General features: G+C 26.3%; 1 long non-coding RNA gene across 1 annotated transcript; it reads right to left on the bottom strand.

Annotated features, from left to right (window-relative positions):
- Nucleotides 1-988: 988 nt before the first annotated feature.
- On the bottom strand, nt 989-4605 carry LOC112638979. The gene is made up of 3 exons (XR_003123237.1): nt 4440-4605; nt 3513-3707; nt 989-1025 (listed from the first exon to the last, which is right to left on the bottom strand). It is a non-coding gene; the product is annotated as an uncharacterized LOC112638979 (long non-coding RNA).
- Between the last annotated feature and the right edge of the window lie 4451 nt (nt 4606-9056).

Genomic DNA, 9056 nt, shown 5'->3' with positions numbered 1-9056 from the left:
TTTTATGTCATTTCATTGTATTTATTTGTATACATTTGTTGGTCACGGTTTTATGTATTTGTATATAACTTCTTTCGTTTTGCAAAATACATATGTGAGTTCCGCTTTCCTTCGAGGGAGAACTTCTTCGGAAAATATAACCTAACCCAATCCGTGTCTGAAGTGTGAAATATACCTGGAATAGAAAGTTACAAACTTATATAAATTCATGATATGAAGTAAAATATGTCATATGTCAAGATATTTCTCACACTTCAGACACATTGGGTTTGATTATATCTTCCGGAAGTGGAGTTTCTTCCATTGTACAGATGTCCACGCATGTACTTTATAAGACAAAGCAAAGCTTACAGATACATATATTCTATTGAATATATTTCTTTTTAAACATACATGATATAAAATTATATTCTACTCACGAAACTTTTTTCGTCAATAACTATTTAATAAATAACAAACGGCTAAAAACTCTTTTAGTCAGAAAGATGACCTTAGTAAATATGAAAAATATAAACGTATTTAAAATATAACGAAAAGATAATAGAAAGTATAAAATTTCAAAATCGCATATCTCAGGAACGAAGAGAGACCGCCGCAAAATTCAGACGGTGTATTACTTAGAAATGGATCCTTTACAACATATGTGAAAATAAACATTTTTCGAGTGTATCCTAATGTAAACATTTATCACAATTTTGTCAATTAAATTTACATGTTTTGTCAATTAAATTTACACGTATTTTTAATAAGTTTCTTAATATATCGTCAAAAATGAAAAATATCTTATAAAAGCGGTTTTTCTATATCTTTTTTTTGTTTTCTTCTAGCAATAGCATTATATTTTACAAATGTAGAATAATGAAATTTTCATTCGTCTTACTTTCTTAAATGTTATAATAATCGCAATATTGCTTACAAATGCACAAGAAAATTAAATTTTAATCTCTTAATTATTTTTAATAACATAGCGTTTATTTCCATTCATATTTGCCTCTGGCCCATTGACGAATAAATTGATATGTACTCTATATAGATAAAAAATAAAAAAATCAATTTATTTTTCGTTATATATATAGTATAATATACGCTGCTTTATATTTTTATTAAAATAATTTAGTATTTCTACAAATATTTAATTTAAATTAGAATAATGTTTGTTTAATAAATAAAATTGTTTTGCCATTGCATACAAAATATCTCAATTATCCTTAGTCTAAAGATTCTGTTTTAGTCTAGTTTTGGTATAAATTATTTTAGTAAAAGTATCAAATTAAGGTAAATATTTATCTTTAACCAGCCCCAAATGACTTGACATATATTGCTAAGGTCACTACCCTGAGTAACATCTAAAAGGTGTCTCTCGTTGTTTATTAAAAAGTTATTAACAAAAGAATTTCCATGAATTATATGCAATATGCGACTATACGAGTTCCTAAGCAATGTTGATTTCTAAGAAGGTCAAGGTTATTTTAACTTTCTATGAAAAGTGAAGTCTATTCTTCACCACTCCTGAGTCAGCGCGAAACGAGATCTATTATTGTACAATTCTACATGGGTTTGCAACTTTCCTTATAAAGCGAGGAACCATAGATGTTGTTTCGTTCTGATTCAGGGATAGTGCAGGATGGACTTCGTTTCGCATGGAAAGTTAAAAATCTATGTGGAACCTAAAATTTGGTTTGGGGTATGCACCTTTGCATAGAAAGATTTTTTGTATTGTTATTCTCAATTTTAATCGACATATATGCACAGTAAAAAATAAAATATTAATTATAACATTTTTCACATGTCCCAAAAAGTTCACTCTAAATTTTAATATAACTTATTCGTCGTATGTTACAAACTAAATCGACAAATTAAAAATGTTAAATAATTGATAAAACAATACTTTACATTTATTTTTGTTATTATGACATTAAGTAATGCAAAAACAGCATACAAATTAATTAAAAGTTACATGAAAACATAGTTACATTAACTCATAAGAAATGTTGGGGACATTAACATATAATAGAAATTATAAAAGGTCTATTATTGTATATGATGTCCAAAAATTCTGTGAACTTTATAAAAATTCTTTTATTTATAACTTTTTAATAAACAACAAGCGACGCATAAAACCTTTTGAATGTTACTCAAGGTAGTGATCTTGGCAATATATGTCAAATTATTTTGGACTGACTGTGTAAATATTTATCTTAATTAATAATAATGGTGTTTCTAATACTATATAATAAAATAATTATATTTTTCTCTTAATAACAGGTCTGCGAAATTAGAGCATTTGTCAGTTACAAAAAATAGAGTAGGTGAATCTGATGGATTTTGTGTACTGAAAACGAATCTGACCGTAGAATTTCCCCATATGTCAGGTTTTCGTGTCATGAATGGCACAAAAATCGCTATTTTGGTCCATTTTATGAATTTATTCTCAGTGAGAAAACCAAATGTTTTAAAATATTTCTGTCAATGGTATCGTATAATGTACTAACTTTCATCTTTCAAATTCGTTTTCGATTACCACCGCACGATTTTTTTCGCTCAGATATACATATTATAAGATCGGTCATAGGGATCCAATAAGCCATTCTAAATCAACTGTGCCATCTCACTACTCTCTATCTCACTACGAATCAAAATTAAGATAAAAAAACATACATTTTTAAATACCTTGTCATCTTTTAAAATTAAAAGTGGCGCATTTAATATGGCGTATAGAACCACAGTAAAAAGGCATAAAATTTAGAAAAACTTATTAACTCAAATTGTGTAACAACTGTATTAGATGTTATTTTTTTAGAATACTTTTTATGCAACCGAACTTGACATATGTCAGTCTTTTCAAATTTGAAGATGATGGATCTAGTATATTGATGTCTCTGTAAATTTTCTTTAAATTTTCTTAACTTCATACTTCTCAGCGAAAAAAAATTGTGTAGCGGTAATCGAAAGTGGATTTAAAAGGAGAAAATGAGTACTATACAATAGCAGAAATATTCCAAAAAATTTAGTTTCCCCACAATAAATTCATAAAATTGACCAAAATTGCGATTTTTGGGTCATTCAACTACAAATTATACAAAGTTTGACGTACAAGGAAATTCTGCGGTTAGATTCGTCTTCAGCGTCATAAAATTTAAATCAAATTCATCTACTCTGCTTTTTGTAACTGAACCTTGTAAACCTGTGTAATTTTAATTCTATTTTCATGTAAAAGTAAATGTTAAATTAGTGAAGAGAGAGAAATATGATTATTATTCGTGAAGTTTGTTTTAAAAGGAATTCTCTTAACTCATTTACAATTCGGATGTAATAATAAGATATAATTGACTTTAATTGTTTTTTCAATCATTTTGTTTTGAGAAAAAAAATTAAGTCCAAAATTTGTCGGATAATTTATTGTTAAAATTAGATTTATTAACTTCAGTGTTCGTCCGTGCATATACTTTTAATAATTGAAAATCTCCGAATGTAAAATGTTAGAATAATTTATTAATCGAATGTAATCTTACCTCATAACTGTCAGTTATGTTATGTCTTGACGCAAAAATAAACAAAACATATACGAATATGGCGACGATTTTCATAAAAATGGATAACGGATGAGTATTCCGGCCTTTTACCAACAAAATCAATAGACCACCAAGTATTAAATATATAACTAACATAACTATTATCATAAGAAAAGCGTCATGAACGTTCCGAAGCTACTGAAACAAATTGTTCCCATCTTTGTAATATTATTATATTTGTATCATAGAAATATATTTAATATTATTGTATAAAAAATTAATAACTTTTTAAATAAATTATTATAATATTATTATAAGTAAAATCATCAAACATTAAAATTATAGAACACCGTACAAATTATTTTATCATTTTACTTTATAAAATATTCTTATTTATTTTGTAATTTATTTATTGAATTGTTATAATTACATCTAAATAAATAAATAAATAAATAATAATAAATAAATAATCATAAATTATCAATAAATAATCATAAATCATCAATAAATAAATAAATAAATAATCATAAATTATTCCGTTTCAGTTTTAAATTCTTTTGACTTTATCATCGAGCCGACCAATTTATTCACACTTAATTATTATAGGCAGTTTGCCCATCAAAATATGCCAAATATTTAAAACCTTTATTTAAAAATATGAAAAAAATTACAAACTGATCGTACATATAAATAATATAATATAAGTTCTGCTATTAAGCTTTATTATTGTGGCATATTCTTATATATTTTGACTTAATGATTTTATTGCTTTTTTAAATTTAATATCTCTTTATTATTCTGTGAAAACATGTTTCTTAAGTTGTAAAATCTATATATTAAAATAGAAAGCGTTTTTTATTTCTTTAAAACATTAGTTTGCTTTTTTCTATAAATTTTTGACGATTATTAGATCTTTTATGACCTCACATTTGATACTGTTTGGCGCTGTCTTCGTAATGGATATTTAGCGAAACAAGATGGGCAATAATTTATGTTTTGAGTATTTGCCATTTCCTCCATACAATGAACGTGTATAACTGTATTTGTTTGACGAACTTCTCTACACTCACATAGGCATAAGAGTTTTTTTTTTTTCCGCATCTATCATAAACAGATTTATATACATAATACATTTTTTAAATAATAATGTTGAATTTATATAATATATATCCACAATTTTTTTAGTAAATCAATTATATAGATACATAGATATATAGATTAATTATATAGATAAATTATATAGATACTTTTGTGTGTGTTTGTGTGTGTATGTGTGTATGTATGTGTGTATGTGTAACGCATAAAAAAGTTTATAATACAAAATACATAACGCTGATTTAAAAAATTTTTTTTCTGCAAGTATCTTTGTAAAGAAAATTTATTAAACTCTGATTATTTCATAAAAATAAAACTGCGTACCTTCATGACAACGCCAACATGATGGCGAGACCTGAATTTCCTCCGGTCTTGGTACACTTTCCAAGGGAGCTATTTCAATAATTTCATCCATTTTCAATTGTATTATTAATTTATTGAGCAATATAAACACTGTTATGTAAGCTTTTGTTATAATAACGGATTAATATCTAAGAGATTTATTAATTTAATTCTCCACAATGTCACTGTATGGTTAATCTCTTGATACTACTAACTTTAATACTGTTCTGATGATTTATTTACATTTATTCTTCTGACAACAACTTGCTGAAAATATTTAGGATCTTGAGACTTTAAGATTTGAACGAAAGACAGCGAGAGCGGGAGAGAGAGAGAGTGAGAGAGAGGGGGGGGGATGAAAAAAGAGAGAGAGAGTATTTATATTTTCAACTAATATATCATGCTTAATGCACAATTATAATACGTTCTATTCTATATAATAATTACAATTATCTGTGTGCAATATGTATATATTCTTAATTTGCATTTCTCGATTTGATCAAAAGTTTAATTTATCGATGAGCAATTGCAAAATGTTTTTTGGCTCATTTAGTAGACTTTGAATTATAAAATCGAATTGTGATCTAATGATAGCTTATGATGATATGTGGATTCGCTTGCCGAATTGGATAACTATTACAACTCTTCTTATTTCTAAAACCGTTCCTATGCTTAACTTCAAACTTTCTCCAAAGAAATACATCATTATTAGATATTATTTTGATCACAATTTGATTCGATCCGTGAGGTCCATCAAAGGAGCGAAACTTGCTCTTTATATTTTCTTTATATTATAATCTACATCCGTTCCGCTTCTACAATGATTTTTAGCGATATTGATGTTTCTTCAATAGGATAAATTTTTTTCGAACATCAAAAATATATAAGATGTTCGGGATGATTTCCTTGATGATTTTCTTGAGACGATTCGAGCATATTGTGTACAACATTATGTGTATTATCTTTATAGAATAAAATTTTAAATAGAATAAAATAAATATTGAATGAAATATTCCTTATTAGCTTGAAATGCCTCTTATTAGGTTAAAACCATTGTGTCGCAATAGTAATCTGTTCGAAAAGCTACATGTTTGTGGTTTTTTAAATCTTTACAACTTTTCTTTCATCACATATTGCTTTAGCTTTGAAAGAAACATTTTCATATTACAGTATCTTTCTATTAAATCATAAATTATTTTGAAATCTAATAATATTTTGAAATAAATTTTTTTGAATATCTCATAAATTATTTTGAAATCTAATAATATTTTGAAATAAATTTTTTTGAAAAATTTACAATTAAATTTTTTTGTTTTTTTATTTTATGTTATTTCAAATGTTCAATTTCAATGATTAATTTTTAATGAATAAATTTTTGAATTTAAAGGTTAAGCAGACATAATTAGCTTATTATTAATTTAAACAGAAATCGTATATTAGAGGCGATTATATAAAAAATCAATAGCATTATTAATAAGATAGTCATTAATATTCTCATAATTGGACTGCTTAAAATTTAACTTCCATTTATAAACTGGGGAAAGGAAAATAATTTCACTAATATCGAGAGATATTCAAATCACCCAATTTGTGTGTGATAATAATTGTAATACATAAAGTACTAAATATCCTGAGATATTACAAAAAAGATCTAATGTATAACTGTTTACATTAACAATGTTATTATACCAATAAAAATTAAAATAATGCAAGTTCACATTTGCCTGTTCATTCATATGGTATTAACTACAAGTATTACAGATAATTATAATTATTATGCTAATATGTATAAAGCAAGTTATAATTTCCGATTATTAATTTATCAGCATTAACTCACATTGTCATCATTTCTTCAACACAGAGGCAATGTGAATTATAAACAGAAGAATCCGAGTTTAAGAAGCAAAAGTCAATAACATGTTTATGATTTAATCGTATCTAGACAAAAATATATTCAATACATGTTACAGTTACATTTAAAGCGAAAAAAAAATTGTTATGAATTGTTAGAAATTGTTATGAATTGTTACAAATTGCTATCAATACGTCACTTCCGTGTAAATAATCGTTATTTACAATATTTCTACCCAAACGGAATACATTGTATTTATCGAAATTTAACTCCACATCTACAAGCTTATTGTTTATTTCAACTAAATTAATCGTCAAACTATTTCGAGATCAAGAATAAATTACGGCGCTATTCGTTATAATTTAAATATTAATTCACGTTTACATTCTGATAATACAGGAAAGCGAGTCGGTTTTTTTGGAGTCATAATTGACAATCAGTCAGTTTTTCTGGAGTCATAATTGACAATCTTAGACACATCGTTTTTGTAACAAATAATCTTGTTTGTGTCACCAAAAAATGTTCACGCGTATCTTTGTAATCGAGTCCTTACGCGTGATTTTGTAATGATAATGCAACATAGGATTTAGGATATTCGTGATATAATGCCGTGACTTGACCGTGTTCGCTATATTTTTAATAACGTTGCGAGATGTCATTCTTCCAAACCTTTGATGGTTATATAAATATTTTATTGTGGATTAGAATATTATATTGCAATTGAAAGGGGCTAATTTAAAGATAAACTAATCATTTTTCTTTTATATGTTATTTTCATACAACTGTAGAAAAAAAGAGAAGCTTATCGCTTATAGGAGATATACATATAATAGCTACTTGCCTAACATTAAACAATTTTTATTAAAAAAATTAAAAATTAGTTTGTGTTATATTAGAAATCTTTGTTTGTGCTATATTAGAATCTTTATAAAATAAAGGAAGAGGAAAAAGATCTTTTTTTCTCTCTCTTGTACTTTGCAGAACATATATGACTATAGGGATTTTTAAGTGCAAAGAGAAACTTGTATTTTATTATTTTATATAATAAAATAATAAAATACAAGTTTCTCTTTGCACTTAAAAATCCTTATAGTTATATATCAAAAGCTATTTAAGAATAGACAAGATTAGAGGAAATCTGTTAACGATAGTGTAGTCATATTAAAGGCAAAAATGAAGTGTTCCATTTAAAAAAAAATCTAAAAGAATAATATGTTTCAAAGTGGACTGAATATTTAGAATTATATCCATTATAATATGTATGAAAAGTATCAAAGTAATTGATGGTATTATCTTTTCGCAAGTTTTAACAAGTTATATGCAATTATAAAATATGGAAAAAAGATGAGCGTAATCAAAACTTGTATATTTAAATTAACGCGTTCGTTATTTCAATACAAAATCTTCTTAATAAGTATATACAAAAGTATATACAAAATTTTCTTAAAAAAATTTAATAATCCTAAATTTTCATTGAAAATCTCTACGTAGACCAAGGTTTAAAAATAAGGTTTTCATTCCATACGTATTAGTTTTGGTGTCACTTGCTGCAAAAAGTTTGAAGGACAAAGGTAGAGTATTGCGTACAAATCTTTTGGGGCTCAAGGATGATATATCTGTAGCTATGTCAATCAAGAAATGGAGATTAGAATTTTTGTCTGTTACGATAAGACGATGGGAGGTGGAAATATTGTTAGCTACCTCAATTTTCAACGGTTTAGCTAATTTTTCTGTTTATCTATAAGGGCTTCGGACAGTGTAAAGTATGATACATTTCCTTGCTTTTTCGCTAAATTTCTTATGATAAAAAGTTGGCACTTCGTTTTCATCATTTTTGTCAGATTTTTTTCTGGAAGACGATCTAAACCTTCCTCTTAATATGTTCCTAAATCTAGGCTTATCTGGAGAGCGGTTAACTTCAAGTGTTGCGACTCGTTTTAAATTGCTTCTATGTTCTGCAAGATTTGAAGCTCTGGAGAAACAATAGCAACCTGAAGTTTGGTCCTTTACTATTTTGTCGGCTAACTCTGCCAGCTTAATTAATGAAGAATTCGACTACGGCTAGAGTCGCTTGTACTCTAAAAGTAATCTTTGTAAAATTGAATATAGAACAGATTTCTTATCGTTTAATTCTATACCGGCTAATAATTAACGGAGCGTTTTTTCTTCATAATCAATAAATCCATTTATTAAAAAGTTTTTTAAATGAATGTATTTATCTTTTTTAGTTTTTTCAATTTTTTCGATTATTTCAG

This window comes from Camponotus floridanus, unplaced genomic scaffold (genome assembly GCF_003227725.1).
Source record: "Camponotus floridanus strain SB8 unplaced genomic scaffold, Cflo_v7.5 scaffold416, whole genome shotgun sequence".
Lineage (NCBI taxonomy): Eukaryota > Metazoa > Arthropoda > Insecta > Hymenoptera > Formicidae > Camponotus > Camponotus floridanus.
Note: the sequence above shows the minus strand (reverse complement) of the source record. Positions and strands in the feature narration are given on the sequence as shown.